This window comes from Aedes aegypti, chromosome 2 (assembly GCF_002204515.2).
Source record: "Aedes aegypti strain LVP_AGWG chromosome 2, AaegL5.0 Primary Assembly, whole genome shotgun sequence".
In the NCBI taxonomy this organism is placed as follows: domain Eukaryota; kingdom Metazoa; phylum Arthropoda; class Insecta; order Diptera; family Culicidae; genus Aedes; species Aedes aegypti.
The window spans coordinates 53,480,432-53,499,151 of NC_035108.1; the positions used below are offsets into that span (position 1 = coordinate 53,480,432).

General features: G+C 38.4%; 1 protein-coding gene across 5 annotated transcripts in view; it reads left to right on the plus strand.

Moving 5' to 3' along the window:
- Nucleotides 1–18,720, plus strand: part of LOC5566288 (RNA-binding protein Musashi homolog Rbp6) — a 1,418,593-nt gene that overhangs the window by 281,948 nt on the left and 1,117,925 nt on the right. The gene's annotated exons all lie outside the window — the stretch shown is intronic.

Consider the following 18,720-nt stretch of genomic DNA (forward strand, 5'->3'; position numbering starts at 1 on the left):
GTTCCATCCTACACACATAAAGTTGTTCTAACACCCTTGAGTTGTGCTTCCCCACCCCCACGCTTACTGGGAAAATTTTGCTGAACATGGTCGCAACATCACGAACCGTCACATCGCCTCCCGCAATGTTGCCACACTCGTCTCTGACACGACATTTTTTCCCGACACTACGGACGTCGGACGAGTCTTCTTCGGTACGCTATATTCGGCGACTAGGTGTTGCGAGATACGAGGTGTTATCCTGTCGCTCCCGGCAACTCTTCGTTCGTAGCTACAGCAATGTCATGTTGTCGCTTCCTGAATCGCCGTCTGCGTGCGATGTGATACGATACGAGGGGGTGGTGGTGAATTCGAACAGTTCTAGGAATGTGACCGAATGAGTGTGTAGGTGGGAAACTGTTATAACGGGAGGGCAACTGCGCACCACTCACCGTCCGTCGTCGTCGTCGTCATCCGGTCGTCGGGTGGTGAAAGCTGCCCAGTTCGAAGGACGAACGCAAAGGATCGCCACCACGCCGCCGCACATTGAAGGAGTGCGGCGCGAGGCGGGTTGTGTGTGTGGTGGATTTTCTTTCTCGTTCTCGGTTGCGGCTCGGTTGTTCGGCTTTCCACACACTCCGAGGGAGGGGAAAATCTGCGTGCGTGCGTTCGTCGGTGTGCGTGATTTGTTGTTTTTCCTCGTGATGGCAGACAGGATCGTCGCCGGGGGTCGGTCAGATTTTTGGGATTTGCTTGAAATATGTTTTTTTTTAGAATCGCAGATGATTTGAATTGATTTTGATTAGGCAGATTAATGGTACAAGAATCAACAATGGGTAGATTACCATCCACAATAGGAAGTCGTCAAAGAATCGAGGATGGTGGGGGTGCTCGTCCCTATCTCTCTACCCTGGCGTGGTGAGTTTTCCCACTTGCGAGCATGGTGTTGCCGGGTGGTGGTGAATCCGAATCCTGTGCGCTCGGGTTTGGTTTTCGAACGTTTCCTTTTCGAAGTTCGAATCACGGAGTACGGTGCGGGCCGAAGTGCACCAACACAGGCGCATCGGGGACAGGACTCGGCCGAAAGGCCCCCACTTTGTTGCATTTATATTGTGATGGGCTCTGCCCGGATCAGTTAGTATTCATCGTATCCTCATTCGCTGTTTAGCGCTAGTCGAGTTTGCATCGATCTTACCGTCCTGTTGTTTGTTGTTTTTTCTCATCCACAACTTGAGAGGATAGTGGAATAGAGTGTGTGCACCAATCACCACAACCACCAGCAGTAATAGGCAGTAATTCGGCAACGTCAAAAAGTAATTTCCACGCACAGCAACTCACACAAGTAGTAGCTCTCAGCTCAGTAGCGATTGTCGTCAACGTAGCCGATTCGTACCTAAAAAAGAAGAGTCCTCTACGGTCCTTAGCTTGGAAGCAGCTTTTTAAAGAGTTGTCTAGTTGGTAGCTTTGAGACCATCGGAATTTAGGTGCAATCGATCGCCGCGTGCAGTTAGAGTCAAGTTCTTGTTATAATTTCCATTCGTGAGTAGCCACAGCGAAACGTTCAGTGTCGTAGAATTTGCCGTGCAAAATCGTAGCTGGAAACGACGAAGACAAACTCCTTAGTCGGGACGAACTCTGATCTGATTCGCTTCCCCCCTCTCTTTTGTACAAAGACGGACAAATCGCAACGACAGCCAGGAAAATCCTGCAGAAAAGGGCGGACTTTCTCGCGGAAGTAACGAAGAAAACGACGACGGTCAACGACGAGTGCTTTCAGAGTTAGTGTCAGAGTCGAGATTAGCTCGAAATTCGCGTGCCGGAGGATTCACAGTTAGATAGCCCAAAAGTTAGTTGTTTTAGCCGATTTTTAGAAGAGAAGGAAATTTGTGTGATCCGAGTTCGGGAAAGTGTCTGTGAAAGTTGCAACAATCGCGTAATTATCAACACAACGAGTGTCAGAGCAGAAAATAATTAAAAGCCCATCCACACGGACGAACGAACAAACGAACGTGTGAATCCCACTACCCAAAAAAAGAAGAATCATACAAAAAAAAAAGAAGAAACACAGGCAGGAGCCACCCACTTTTGCCTGAGCACCGAACCGAGCGAATCGAATCGAAACGAAACGCGGCGACAGAAAATCAATTCCAGGTTTGTTTTTCCGGTATCCGAATCGAGACAATAACCGAAACCGACGACGACGCCTGGTTAGAGAGGAGGAAAGCTCGCGCTGACAAGGGGAGGAAAATTGAAAATTTCCAACAGCGAAGCGCTCAATTTGCATCTGATTTAGTCTGATATTTTCCGACTTTTCCCCCTGCTCTGCCTTCAGCACACTGTGAAACGGTGGGCAGCAGTTGTTGTTTTCCGACGACGACAACGACTACGATTTCGGTCAGAGACAGACAGCATAAACTCTTGTGCCAGAAATACACACACTCAAAATAGTAAAATCTCGTGCGGTGCTTCTCCATCTGTCCCCTCACATAAAAAAAATATTACTAAAGCAATAAAGTGAGCCGAAAAGAAGAAGATTACTCCAGTGTAAATCGCGAAAAACAACCAACCAACAGGAAGTGCTTTACCCCCAATCTCCACAGTAGAAAAAGGAAAAAGTTAAGTTTTCATCCCGGGAAAAAAATCCCCAAATATATAATCCAGAAAAAAAAATCGGGAAAGTAACGTGACAGTGTGCGTGCGCCGTGTTGTAGTAGATCTCGTGTGAAGAAAGGCCAAAAAAGTAGCCCATACCCCCCTCTAGCAAATCCCAAAGAAATCCCAACCCCCAGGAAGAATCCCCTAGCCTAGCCTAGAAAAAGAAGAAGAAGAAGGAAAAAAGTGTAAAGAGTTTGAGAGTGCGAGACGAGAAGTGGTCACACCGCAGCGGATTCCGCTGCCACCCCGGGAAGAGGAAAGCTACTGCACCACCACGGCCGCAGCCATTGCCGTTCCCCTGCTCGCCCCGAACGGCCTCAAGATTTTCCCGTCCACAATTAAGGAAATAACGGCGCCAGTCAACTACTTCCTGACCAAAAAAGTCATTGTAAGTGCAATAAGTTTCGACTCTCTCGCATTTTTACGGTGTGGTGTTGTGCTTATATTTTTTCCCAAAAAGTTTTTATTTTCTGAAGTTCAACGGTTCTCTTCTATTTGATGATGGGGGCTATTAGTCGTCTTTTATGGCACGGTGGAATGAAGACTTAGGGTTTCTTCTTGATGGAGGTATCTATAGGAGACGAGAGAGAGTTTACCCAGGTGGTGTGGTTTTTCTTATTCGATTCAATGCGCTTCGAACGACGAGACTGAAAATTTACGGTCAGCTGAGATGAGGGCCAAGTTCACGAGAATGCGGGCAAGATTTGGGGAGTGAATTATGTTACAGAAAACTTTATCTTATTTGCACATTCGTTTCTTCGATGTTAAAAGCTAATGCCAAGAATTGTGTTGGAATAGTGAAGCTACTTGAAGGTGATACGGGTTTGCTAAAAGCAACTCGGAAGGCAAATACAGTAAAACTTCATGTTGCTCATCAAAAAAAAAAACTATAATTAAATATTCAAAGTGAAAACGCTCGAATAATAAAAAACGGATGAACCCAACTCTCGTTAGTTCGAAGTTAAGGCGAACATTTGACTTTTGATCTTATAAGAATCATCGAATGGAAGAAATTTACGTTAAATCTTAATAGAGCGTTCTCCCGTTTTTGCCAAAAAATGTCTTACCAATTTGGGTAAATCATCAGAAAAATATAAATTGAATATTCAGTACGGAAATCAAACAGTTTTCACTAAATATTATATAAAATTGTATCAGAGGCGCGTCCACGTTCGGAACCATGGGTAGGACAAAAGTTGGAAAATATTTTATGCACAGTGAAACTTAGAAAAAGTCCAACCCTATGGTATCCAAGACTGGGGATTTCAATTGACTTTATTTGAGGGGCCCAAACACAAAGGGGTGTAAGCATCATTTTGGTCGATTTTGAGTTGAGGAACTTTTACTGGTTCCAAGCGTTTAAACGATATTTTCAGGTGGGTTTTCCGCTCAACACAAAAATAACATAATTCTTGGCTTGTGTTGTTTTGACTTTCATACAATTAGTATAGAATGAAAACTTCAAAGTAGATTTTCTCAAAACTCTTTATTTTTTCACTGACACCCCTTTGCTTCCAAACCCCTTCATTATTGATGTCAGTTGTTACCACAAGAATAAAAAGGCTTTCCGTCTTTACTGGGCTAGATAAGACTGAGTGCCTTAAAAAATAGAAAATAAGAGACCTCTTGCCTGAAAACGGAGACATAAATTATACGGTGGTCGAAAATAGTTCAAACAGGAATCAAGAAAAAAAAATGAAATCTTATAAAAGCAATGAGATAAAAGTTGTATTCTTCATAATGTCAGAGCAGACTGTTCAAGACCTCACACATTTTTGGAATTACTTAATTATCTCTAGGAATTCTATCTGAATTTTTTTCAGAAAAAAATATTTAGATATTACTCCGGAAATTTCTAAAGGAGTTTGACGAATTTTCCTAGAGAATTTCTCCATGAATTTTGTTTTGGATGCCTAAAGAATTCAAACTGGATTTAGCCATGGAGAACCACAGACACGGAATTTCTCCAAAGATTGTTTGAGGAATCATCGGAATTCCTCCAAAAAATCTTTGTGATAGAAAGTCCTTATTTCTCTAAAATTTTATGCAGTGATTATTCCATCTATTTCCTTAGGACATCCTGCAAGATGGTCAAAACATCTTCTTCAATTGAATCAATAAATTCTCCAGAAATATTGCCAAGAATGTTTAGGGATTCCCCATGAAACTGTCTTTTGGAATTTATATAAAATTGCAACTAGATATTTATTTTCTAAAAATACCTTTAGCAATTACTCCAGAGATTTCTTCTTAGGTTTCTGCAGAAATTCTTCCTGTAACACTTAGAGATTTTCTTAAGTAAGCCTTGAAAGTTTTTTTTTTTCAGGAATGTGTCCAGGGAAAGGCCAAGAAATTTTTTTTTGAAAAATAAATCCATGAGCACTTTTAAAGAATCCTGAAGTCACCTCATATGAAACAAGTGGAAGCTTTAAAGTCACTCTGTGTAAACAATGATCTCTGAAATAACGCCAGGACTCTTTAGAAAGTTTTAGAAGATTTCCTAGATAATTTGCTAAGATAATCTAAATAATTAATCGAGTCATGGGATAGTATTTCGTAGGGTTTTCTAAAGAAATTTCTCGAAAGGCATAGGAGAGAATAGCTATAGAGATTTAATGTAGGAATGATCGGAGGAATTATTGGGAAACTTGTTGGAGTATTGGCTGGTGTGACATCTTAAATAACCTTATAAAATTGCATGGGAATTTTTTGGGAAACTTAAAAAAAAATAATTGGAAAAACTGCAGGAGTACTATTTGGATGAGAAATTCCTAGAAAACAATAGATTTTTTCGAAAAACCTCTTGAAGAATTTTGGATTTCTGAGAGAAATTGTGGATGAATACTTGGTGGAATTCACATGAACCTGCGGAGAAATTCTTGCAGAGTTTCTTGAAATACCCTTCAGATTTTTTTTCAACTCTGAAATAAACTTTTGAAGATTTCCTCGGGAGAAATTCCGTAGAAATCTTAGGAACATTTTTTGGAGTAACAACTGAGGAATTCTGTTGAAGGAATAGTAAAAAAATATCTGGTGAAAATTCTAAGATAGTTTTGAGAAAGAAAATCAAGGTGAGGCAATTACTGGAGGTAATAGCTTTGGAGTTCTCAAGGATTTCCTGGAACAAATTACGGATATTTTTTTCTGAGCATCCTTTGAAAAATCTCTCGAAGAATTGGTAGAGAAATATCTAGAAGAGTTTCTGGAGAGATCCTTGTATGAGACCCTGAAAAAATCTAAATAAAAACACTATGATAATTTCTGAAGCTTTTCCTCGGAGAATTGGAGACAAAATTCTTTAAGGGCCTGTTGAACCCGTTATTGTCTGTGAAGGTTTCTTAGTAGCCTGTGCAATTTTGCATTAGGATTTAATGCGAGCAGAGTTAGGAATTTATTAAACAAATTTGACAAGAATAGATCGAACTGCTCATCATCACAACCGGTGAGGTTGTTCTAATTTCCTAGATAACAAATTGACAAACAGCCAAAATTCTGTTAATTTGTGTAATTTTTTTCCTTGCTCCGAATCAAATTTATAGCAAAAGTTTCAGAAGAAACTTAAGATTCATGGAAAATGTTCCATAACGCAGAAACTCTATCAAGTATTTCACTGGAACTTCATCAACAATCCTAAAAAAAACTTTTAGAAATCGTCATACTCTGCTCTGAATATTTTTTATGATTAATGGCACAAATATTAGTGAGCATTTCAACAAATCATTTTTCAAAAACTAACTGTAGGAGTTCTCTAGGAATAGTCTTGAAAATCGTCAAGAAACTCAGCAATACTTTGATAGAATATATCGAAAGTGATCGCTCTTTCAGAAATCTTTTTTGTCCTCAAACGATGGGACTGGTCTTAGAGTAATCCATTATTTCATCCAGAGATTCTTCAACAAATTACTATGGAACGCTCATGGCAATTTGTCTCAGAACATTCAAGGGGTTTTCCGTAGATATTTTTAAGACCCCATCCATTTATTCATTCAGAAATGGCATGGAGGATTGCTTCATTTGTTTTTCTAACGGTTTAAGAAGTTTCTTGTAACAATTCTTACAGTTAGTTTCCTATTGACATTTTCAATCGATCTTCACACAAATTCAAGCTTTCTGAAGATTTTTTTTGTTGAACCGTGGGTAGGACAATCCTTTGACTGTCCTACCCAGGTCTTTTTGTGCCTGTCCTACCCACTTCCCGCGCCACTGGATTGTATCAATATGAGGATGGTTAACTGTTTCCGCTGTTTCCATTCCGCAGATTCAGGTAGACAAATTTCAATTCATTCAAGAATTGATTTTTATCTGATCATCAAGATAACAAAAAATCAAAATTCTTTGGAAATTAAAACCGAAATTTAATTCATGCTTTGGACTTTGGTAATCCTTCCAGAAGAATAATATATTTTTCAAGCAATATCAGGATTTTTTCCAATGCTACGTAATTCCATCCTACACTCACAATCGAAAAGGCCTCGAGGAGTGTGGTATAAACTTAGTGATTGTGCCCGGTTTTTTTTTTCTTGCGGCTCCTCTGAAAACAGCTCCACAATTTGCCAAAAATTTCTCTTAAAATATGCCAAAATTTTGATTTGAATTTTTTTTTAGAAATCAATCAGACCTCCAGTCGAGTAATACCAATAATTTAACGGATAAATCCTTGATTAACACATAGGTCATTTCTGAATTCATGAGGTGTATATTTTGAAATCCTGGTGACATTTTCATTACGAATGTGTCCAAAGATTTCTCGGAAGCACCTCATATTAGTTTTTCATAAAATTCTTTATATTTGAGAAACTCTTTTCATGAACAATAATATATCCGAAACACCCTTCAAAAAACTTTCAACTAGAATGTCCATCCCCGAACATTCCGTGACAAAAAATCCCAGGATTTGAAAAAAATCGTTTATTTTCGCTTCCCGGGATAGCAATTTGAACTTACCTGGATTCCCGAAATAAACGCTGGATTCCCGCATTTATAAGCCTAGGCTGAGAAAGTCAATCTTAATGAACGTCTAAACTTTGGTCGATAATTTTCAGTTAATAACTTTCAACGTAATTCACTACAATACCTTCCAAGCCCTGATGGCTTCTCAAATTTTTACCACACTTTTAAATGTTTTAAACTTCTATTACACGAAAAAATCTAGATTTGCTTAATATCTGTGAAATTCCGGCATCCCGGAATTTCCCAGGAAGCGCTTCAATTTTTTCCCAAATCCTGGGACAAGCAAAATGACCGGGAAATGAACACTCTAGTTTCAACTCATTCTATGATTTTTGGCAGGACTGAAGTAAGCTTAGCTTAGCTTAGCTTAGCTTAGCTTAGCTTAGCTTAGACTGACTACACATATCAATGGTTGCTATTCCGTGATTGACCGAAGTCAGTGAAAATGCACAAAGAATCAACTAGAAGTTCGGCTGGGATTGGCCATAATCTTCTTCAGTGTGCATAATTCAGTGCCTCTATTTATACATGGTCAATAACGGCGCCGGCCACGTCCTTGCAGTCAGGTGGGATTGGGGGAAGGAATGTTAGTGTGTAACCTTTGCTATTTGGAGACCTTATTTGCCTCTGCATCTCCACAAAGGTTACTGGGAGGGATGTTTGTTAATGGGAAGGATCGTTGGGTCACAGGATTCACTTTGATAAGCGATTAGACCATAATAAATAATTATTTGTGAGATATAAACATGCTTATATGTAAATATAATATTTTCATTTGATGTGAACAATATCTATGTAGAGAAAAATTATGCCGACACTTGAGGTGACGAACCTTTCAAAGTTTGTTGAATAAAGTGAACCTTTCGGAAGTCTACACTTGACATCTCACCGTTGTAACGATTAACGGTACAGTCACACATATCTCACAGAATAGGAACAGCAGCATGAAACGAGCTCACCAATTGATCCGTCATCATTAAGCAGCAACAATCCTCCTTCAGCCTCAGTCGCCCGCTCGGCTACACAAAAGCACTCAGAGAAAATAGGCGCGCGACCCGTGATGGAAAACAACTGACGACTACTCGGGCTTTCTTGAAGCACCGCCCAGGAGCAAGCGTCAATGTCGGAAGATCATAAAGAACTAATCGAAAGCGGCACCTTTTCACTTACTCGATCGACGCGCGACATGTTTGATCCTGCCCTCATCGCCGGCCCCCGCAGGAGCAAGCGTCAAGGTCGAAGGATCAAACACAACTCTTGATTTTTGGCAGGACTGAAGTAAGGACTATAAACTCATCTGATCTGAACTCGTGTTAAACTGTGTTTTATGTCACTTGATCTCACAGGATGCTTCCCGGACTACATGACATTCAATTGAAGTTTGCATGACATAGGGAGCAGGATCCTATTATTGCCACTTTTGATTCACTTCGGCAGTGGGTTTTTTTGGAAGCCACTGAGCCCATATTTGGCCACAATATGCGTCGAATTGTGGGGCTTCTTATTGCAAAGTTTCAGATAATTCGGCCGAGAGAAGCCGCCCATGCCAAAGCGAATCATGGAAGTGCTCAAGTAGCTCTGTACCCTATCACGTAAATGTCCATGCCATGTTACGCCCCAATTATGTGCGTTAGGTACGTTTAAAAGTAAAGTGATATTTATGCTACTTAAGAGCACTGGATTTTTCATTGAAGTGGGTCTATATAAAAAGTTTAAAACGAAAATAAGTAAATAATTTACATGTGGAATTCATTTTGGTAAAGTATCCAGAAGAATATTCTTGCTCAAATTAATATCGAAATTTTACCGCAGATGTTGAAATTATTTTTGGGCAATATGCTTCACGGAAATTGGTTCTGGTCCCATTGTGGATGAATATCTGTCAATATTGTGATATCATGTATGAATCTGTTCCCATATTTCAGAATGTTTTTTTTTATTTTTTACGAGCATTGTTGCAATTTTGAGTTGAACTTAAAAAATAATTCTTGTCAAAAATTGTTCAACTGTTTTTGTCAAAAATAATTAATTATCACGATACTTTCAGCCCGCGGCTGGTTCATCTCCGCATCAGAAATTACTGTGTTTATTTTTTTTTGGGAAATCTGTTTTCAAGAACCGTTACAAAGATTCATAGAAACAATTCAGAAATACGTGCTTTTAAAATTTGATTCTTCTTCTTGGCATTAACGTCCCTATTGGGACAGAGCCGGCTACTTAGGTTAGTGTTCTTTTTAGCACTTCCACAGTTATTAACTGAGCGCTTTCCTTGCCAGAGTTGTCTTTCGCATTCGTATATCGTGGGGCACGTACGATGATACTCTATGCCCATGGATGTCAAGGCAATTTCTATTACGAAGAGTTCCTAGACTAACTGGGAATCGAACCCAGACACCTTCAGCATGCTTATTTACCCATTTTTGCGATTTTGCGTGTGCATACATGAGATGGATGGTTATGGGTTATGAGAAGGGTCTGCATGAACTGTTGAGATTTGAATAATAAGACTTGTAACCTTATAAATTGGGTTACCAAGTGACTCCGCAGCTTAGTTGGTAAAGTGCTCATCCAGCATACAAGAGTCGTGGGTTCAAGTTCCACCTGAGTACTCCAGTTTTTTTTTTTCATTATTTATCCATGTTCACCACGCGTATGTAGTTAATTAATTTTATAACTATGCGAATTGGAATACCGAACAACTCAATATATGTGCCAATATAGCTACTCTCTCAAATGAAGCACATTTTTCTTAAGTAATATTGGGATTTTTATGAATCCTACGGAATTCCATCGAACAGTCACACCCGAGATAATCCCTAGGAGTTTGCTATAGATTCATCCGGATCCTTTCTCAGTGATAGTGCGTGAAGTTTTTCTTGCATCTCCATCAGAATCAACTTCACATTTATCAAAAATTCCTGCAGAATTGCCAGATATAATTGCTGAAATCAATCGAATTATAATGCCTGAGAGCTTTGACACCATCGATTTCTTGGCGTAACTGCATTCATCAAGAATAGATTTCAAATTTTATATGAAACATTTCAAGTGCCAATATTTCTTAAAAGCACTTCGTTTCAGTTTTGTACACATCACTTTTTTGAGCCTCTGTTGTATGAAATTAGTGCTAATTCAGAAGATATACCTCGATTTAATGTCGCTTGGAAAAAAAATCCTTGAATACTTTCAGAATCTTTGAAAGAAGTACAAAGATAATATTTTTCAAGAATCTTAAAAAAAGTTCATATAGTTGATGAACATTGTGGTCAATTTCGGCCAAATGTTTTGATGGGATCTCTAGATAAAAATCTATGCTGGAGTCCTGGAAACAATATTGAAAGGAATCAATTATGAAAATCCAAGAATTTTACTAAGAGGAATTCATGGTAAAAACTTAAAGCAAGTCTTTTTTCATGGAAGAATTTTACAATCAAATTCACAAGGATTCTTAAAAAAGTGTACAAACAATTCGTGAAATAATCCTTAGACAGCTCAATTAAAAACAAGACGTATCATTGAAGGATTTTGCATAAAAAAGTTCTTGAAAAAAGGTAGTATTTTTTTTGCGGAAGAATTCTTACGAGGATTTGGGAAACTAGATCAATTTTTCTAACAGGAAAAGCCGTAGAAAAATCTCTGGACGTTACTTTAAGGTTTTCTTGGAGAAAATTCTTTACAAACATTCCCAAGAAATTTCTTTTTGAATAATAAAGCATTTCTTTCAACATTAAATCTTTGAAGAAATTCACGTAAGTACGAGGTTCATTGATGAAACTGTAAAGACATTCCTGTAAAAATATATAATGCAATTGATGTTCATATTCCGAGAGGTTCGTTTTCGGGTTTTAAGACAATAATAATAAATAAACAAATTGAAAAAAAAAAACAAAAATCTGCACTTTTTAAAGATAATGCTAAGAACATTCCACGAAATAATAAAACTGGATGTTCTCAGGTAAGGTCACTGAACGAGTTCATGGACAATTGATGGAATAATTTATGAAGGAATTTCTTAACAAAATGCGCTTGCGTGAGAAAATGGTGGTAATCTAACGCAAAGCGCTTATTCTTTGGTTTTCTAATGGATATATAAAACATTTTTCTAATGTCAACAACAACATTGGGTTTTAATAAATTTCCGATGGATTTCATGATTGCATCATTTTTGACGGCATGAGCATGACTCATGCATGAGTTTTGCGAAGCAGAGCCAAAATGTTTACCCCCTACCCCGTCCGTAACGCTTTTTGTATGAAATATATCAAATTTTTGTATGAGTTGTAACGAGAGGGGGTACCCTCTAGAGCGGACGTAAATTGTGGACGGCGCTTTACTGATGAATTATTAAGTCGTCAAAAAATCTTGCGTAAAAATAAGAACAAAACTGCCATAAATGATACGTTAATCTTTTCCAAGAGGCTACTGCACGAATAAATTGGTTGTGTTACTTATCCTCGAATGTCGATACCCCGAATGTCGTTTCCCCGAATGCCAGTTTCTCGAATACCCTGTTTTCCTGTTGACATAATTTTATACATTTCAAGGCAACCCGGTCATCTGAAATGGACCCTGTTTTGTTTGGTTTTTCAAGTTTCACTGATCTCGACATATTTGGCAATATGTGTTTATTGGCCAAATATCTTATCGGGAAAAGGGGTTATTTAGGGGATTCTATGACATTTCCCGGAAAACCATTTCCCGGAATGCCATTTCCCAGAAATCATTTCCCGGAATGACCCGTTTCCCGGAAACCCATTTCCCGGAATGCCACTTCCCGGAATGCCCTAAAAATAAACTTTCGCGGAACCCCAATATTCGTAGCGATTAACGAGCAGCTGTTCAGCAAGACCCCAGCTAAGCATCGCAGGTTCCAATACCGCCGGTCGAGAATTTTTAGAAATGAAACATTCTTCTACTCTTGATGGCATAGAGTTTATTTGTCAATTGGCGAAGAATATTCTCAGTTAATAACTTTGGGAGTGCTAATAAGAACATAGAGTCGAGAAGCAGTTGAAACGTCATGCCAGAAGGAAAAAATACAAGACGATGATATCAATTAAAACACTATCACAGCATAAAGTTCAAGCTAGTGTTTCATTCCAAAGGTGCGGAAGGAGTTGAAGGAAGCGTCACAAGCCTTATAAAATTGACAAGAAAGGAGTTGGTCCAATATGTAAAAAATGTGCTTGATATAATTTGTGTGTAATCCAGGGTTGCAAAAAGCCAAGAAATTCACGCTACCAAGCAGAGTTAATCGCAGTCAGCGAAGCCAGTGAAACCGAAAGCTTAAGGTGCTGTAGGCAAAATGCCTAGAATGTAGCAAAACACCCGTTGCTAAAGGCTACCCAAAACTTCTGTAGGAAAATGTTCTATTTCTCGGAGCATATTTCCCCCATTTACAGCCTTCGATGACACTAATGATTTAGAAAATTCATGAACCAAAAATAGGCTACTTTATGAGATACACGTTTTCGAACTACTGTAGTAAGAAGTGCCACGTGAGTTTCGCGTCATTCAAGATTACTACTATTACCATTCGCAGCCCTGATATAAAAAGAAAAGACATTTCTACACCGTCTTTAGCCAAAGGCTGCACAGACTGAACAATCATGAACATTAGGCAACGGACAACACCGTAACACCCAGTAGCCCAGTGATGAATTTTTCGTTTGACGAAAAGTTTCCACCGAATGGAGCGGGAATCGAACCCGCGCTTCGTGGCACAATACGCCTAAATGACTGACGCCGCCAACCGCACGGCCACGAAGCCCACATATAATCCAATTAATCAATAGAATAACCTTAGTTTGAAAGAAGGGAAATTTTCTGATGTTCAATATTAGCAGTCTTCTCGCCAAAAATGTTTCTGTCGGTATAATTCGGAAGAACCGCAAACTTCTAAAAGAAGGGTGATTCTTTATGAAAATGCAATAGCTATAACAGAAATGTATGTTGATGGGTTTATTCATCAGTTTGAACATTATTAATTGTTCAAACAGCAAAACTCGAAAGAACAGCGTATAGTCACCCCACAGTTATGGATCACATATATGGATCGGTGTTTAGTTAAAACGAGAATATTTCATCAAATACAGGTGCAATTTTGCAGAACACATTTTACCTACGTGAACCATAAATTTGTACAACATCATAATCAATCGTAACATGCTTAAGTATATTTTTCCGTCTGTAGGAAATAAAATGTCAATCGTATTCCCAGTAGCGTTGATTCATAACTGTGGGGCATTGAAACCCATACCACAGTTATGAATCAAAGATAAGACGATTCCGAAAGAAACGCCAAAACGTATGCTTTCACTTACACATCATTCGTTTACCTCGCAGATAAATTGCTGTCATAGTGTTTTGATCCATAATATGAGTCGATTTGATCCATAATACGGATCCTCCTCTTTCACTGATCCACATCTGTGGGGTGGACATGATTTGTGATTTCTATCGAAATCATCATTTTTTGGTAAATAATCGCGAATTTTGATGTGTATTATCAAAAACAACTATATTTTGCAGTGTTAGGAAGGTAATTTTGATTCGTACAGCGAAACCAGTTGGAAACCTTTCAAAGGGATGAAAGATCTAGAAAATTGGTTTACATGATGTATAAATAGACTTAACTAAGCTTGGAATCAGATTGTTTAAAAAAAAATCCTAGCTGTTAAAAATTTCGATCTATTATAAAACTTCGATATATTCTTCATTCTTTTTGTGGTTCTCATATTACTTTGCTTTAAAAAATAGTGTAGAACCGGAAATTACTTATTCTATTTACCATTGAGTAGCTTTCCGGGAAACGGGTTATTCCAGGAAATGATTTTCCGAGAAATGGGTCATTCCGGGAAATGTCTTACCGGGAAATGGTGTATCCGGGAAATGATTTCCGGGAAACGTCTTTCCGGGAAATGGTATAGAACCATTCAGGGAATTGGCGTTCGGAGAAGCGACGTTGGGAAAAAGTAGTACAGTCGACTCTCCACATCTCGATGTTCTACATCTCGATATCTCTCCCTATTTCGATGATTTCATAAGCCCCTTCAGTCTTCATAAATTTTCACTCTCCTTTTCCCGATTCCTCCTTATCTCTATATCATCATATCTCGATGTGTTTCTGTTGATTTTTCGTTCTTAATTCTCTGTCCGTATGTCGATGTGACCAATATCGAAGGTTACTAGACCAAAGTTTTGGGATTCAAAACAAATTAAGAGCGCAAAATGACGTCTGTTTGTGTATTATTTTCTTGGCAACGGAGTGTTTTTCAATCTAGTATTCATCAAAAATTTGTTCTTTGTCTCGATGGTCCCTTCGATATCGAGATGTGGAGAGGCGACTGTTTAATCGAATGAACAAGGCCAAGCATTTACGAGACTGGTTAGTAAAACTTTAGACACTAGCAGTGTTGTGAAAAACTCAAATTCTCATAACTCATGACTAGATTTTTATGCATGAGTTGTCAATCACGCAACTCATTAGTCAAAAAATCATGGATAAGTTGACTCATATGTTTGACCCATTGTCTGGTATTTCCATATTTCACTCACACAAAGCGATGATTTTTTGTTAGTCTGTTAGAATTATAGCAATCTCTTCTAGCGTAAACAAAAACAGCTTGTTTTCACGAGTTTTTGGCGGGCTTTATCATTGAATCATTTTGACGGCTTGCTTGTGATTGAGTGATTTTGCACGAAAAACTTAAGCATGACATTTTCGAAGCAGATAACTAATGAGTTTGCTCTCGTGGGTGAGCTCATTGTTTGAGATATGAGTGTGAGTTTGTCAACAATAGCTACAAAGCTACATACAGTGATCGCAGCAATCCGTGCGCGCGAGAAGCTGTTTTTCAAATTTTCTGTCGCTTTTATCTCGGTTCCGTGATTTAATTTTTTTTCTCGATTCGGTCGGAAAGACATTGAAACGGCTGATGGCGCTATGCCACCCGGCTAATGATTTAAGGTGAAGTAAGCCGTCATTGAAATTTGTACGCGTCGTTGATGATTGTTGCTAATTCATCTCACGATTTCAAATCAAAGAAAATCAGTTGATTTTGCACTGACACATCTGAAAAACTATCAGCATACTTTATGCATGTTAGCGCGTACAGTGATACATTTTCAAGTCAATATAAACTATCAAGACTGAGTTTTATAACTTTGAAATGCAAGCTGAAAAGTCATCATTGATGCCAAAACAAATGACGGGCTACTTAACCTTAAAGGAAACATTTTGTGAAGTGACAATATTCGTTTGACGCTTTTTTTTTTCAATAAAACAAATGTTAGGCGAGGACGCAGTGTTTGATCCGTTGAATCTGTTGCTTGGTACTTTGTGGGCGAGCGACGGAATCCGGATCAATTTGTGTCCGGTTCGCGTTGCACGTTGAAGGGACTGTTATTATAAAGCGGATTGTGCAGTTGCAGTTAATGTTTCTTCCATTATTTCGGGAGAGGTTTTGGCCGACGTTCAAGTCAAGACGTTTTTATCGACACGACTTTACCTTACAGGCTTGCAGGTGTATTCGGTGAGTTTGTTCCCTTATGAACGGGACTACATACGTGGTTAAGAACGGATTCTAAGACGAAGAGTTTTCATTTCAATCAAATGAAAGTTTCCGGATTGCGGTATGTTTTATTGGTTTTATCGGATTTCGTGTATGCTTGAATAACCGTCGGTACGGAGCTGGCTGTGCGTTGTAATTCCTTTTTTTCTCGTTTATGCGAAGTACGATAAGTTGTTCAATTTACGCGTTTTTTTTTTTTTCATTATGCGGGTCTTTTGCGATTGGGAGTGTCTTGTATTCAATATCGGAATTTCTATTTTTTTTTGTTCGTGCCAAGAGGGATTGATTCTGCTTTTTATTATTTTCTAGTAGAAAATCAAAACCATTCTAAATGAAAACTTAATTGTAAATAAAACATTTGACTCCCTGTTTGCCGGCATTCAAAAGACTTAAAAAACCACCATCTAACCACAAATGATCTGAGTCCATCGCCAGCTTTTCAGGCGAATGCTTACGTGACCTTATACCCATTACCAACCACCCCCCCCCCCCCTCCGTAGCACTTATGAGAACGTCGCTGAGTCGGTGACCTCTCATTGAGTAAGTGCTGTATCAACATTTCCTTCCCCTATCCCAAGTAACGGTAATGATGGGCGTGGCCAGGAGTAGCAGTACTCATGCTTTTGGTAATACTGTTCAAGATTGGGCCAAGCATTACTCCCCAGCCTTGTTCCTGAAAGCAGTCTGGATGAGATTATCAAATGACACATGAATATTGCTAGTATCCAATCTACGAAGTATACCATAACTACGCTAACGCTAATACTAATGCTAACTAGCTACATAGCTACATACAGTGTTTTGCCTTAGCAACATATTTCAAAATTCAGTATTAACGAAGAAAGATACATTGAAATGAACTGGTTGAGAGACACCATAAATTATCTTTTGAGATATAAATGCTGCTTCACTTCTAAATGAGATTTGCACTAATTTATAACACACAACATAACTTTTATATAAATAAAAATAGTATGGTGTTTGTATGTCACGAAATGGCTTGAGAACGAGTTAACAGATTTTACTGATTCTTTCACTGTTGGATTCGACAGAAGATGCGACGATTCGTGCTCAAAAAAAGTTTAGAAAAGTCTCCGGAAAAGTCGGAAAAACGGGAGAAAACTAATCTGTCATACTATATGGGACATTGCAAGATATTTTTCAATAGCCTACTTGATGACAAAACGAAGTTTGCAGGGGTCACTTGTATTCTTATAAAAAAAATCAAAACATCAAAATAAACTCAGGTTGACAAAACAAGATTTTTTGGCTGTTAAGGGGGGCAAAAAGTGCTCCAACCACCAAATTTGCCGCCTATGACCCTTGTAATATTTTTTCAATGCAAAATAAAAGTATGTCTGGTACTGACACGATTCCTAATTTCACAAACTTTTATAAAAAAGGTTACGGGATAAATTTTTTTTCCGTTACCAAACTGTTTTTAAACAACCGATAGGCAATTTAACAAGATTTTTTTTCAAGAAATACCTAAAAAATCTTAAAGTAGCAGCCGGACTCTGATATTGGCACTTTTGATTCACTTCGGCTGTGTTTTTTTTTTTCAAGCTAAAGGGTTCAAATTTGTCCACAACATGCGTCGTACTGAAGTGCTTCTTATTAGAAAGTTTCAGACAAATCGGAAGAGAAAAAACCCCATGCCAAAGGGAATCATGAAAGTGCCCAAGTGGTTCCATAGTTTTAATACGAAAAATAAATTCATGTTTAATGAATTATGCGTCATAATTCAAAGGATTAACTCAAAGCATTTTTCCAGAGAGATTTTTTAGCCCAAGGCTAGTTCAGGTCCTCGGCGTGAAAGGCGTGTGTTCTAACCACTAAACCAGGTCAATCTCTCTTTCCAGAGGTACATTTGAGACTTTAATCCTGAGGTGGCATTAGGAAGTATGTTTTCGCAACTCCATTTCTTTGCACTATGCACAAAAAAAACTGCTTCTTCTCTTAACAAACTTAGTCTGATTCACTTTAGCATACGGAAAGCATAATTTAACACAGGGTGTTTGGGGCCTGTCCAAAAGCCCAAAAGTCCAAAAGTCCATTTCCAGACTCTCCCTCCTTCTCGTGGCCATTGGTTCCTTCAAAAAATATATAATTTGGATGAAAAATGGTCTTTGGCCAGGCATTCCGCCATCCTATATGGCCATGTGGTTTATGGACGACCCCTTTAAGAGATATTCATCCCTTTTGTTGTTTAGGTTCGAATGCCCACTCGATCGAATATCGTTTTTCTTTCTTATATACGCCAGAAAAATCAAATAGACCATGGTAGAACGAATAGGATTCGATCAAAATTTGGATTCACCGGAAACAAAAATTATTATTTATATTAATATGGTTCTTCAACAAAATACTCTGAATTGAATCATGCTGCATCAATACCCGGCCACTTAGGCTGCCATCAATGTAAATAATTAATTATAAATTGGTTTTCTTGAAACACATAAAAGCAGATATGATCAATATCTTGATTAAATAGATTACTTTACCATGAGAATAATTTAAACAAAAAAAAAATTGTTACACCTAAAGCAAATCATGTTTGTAA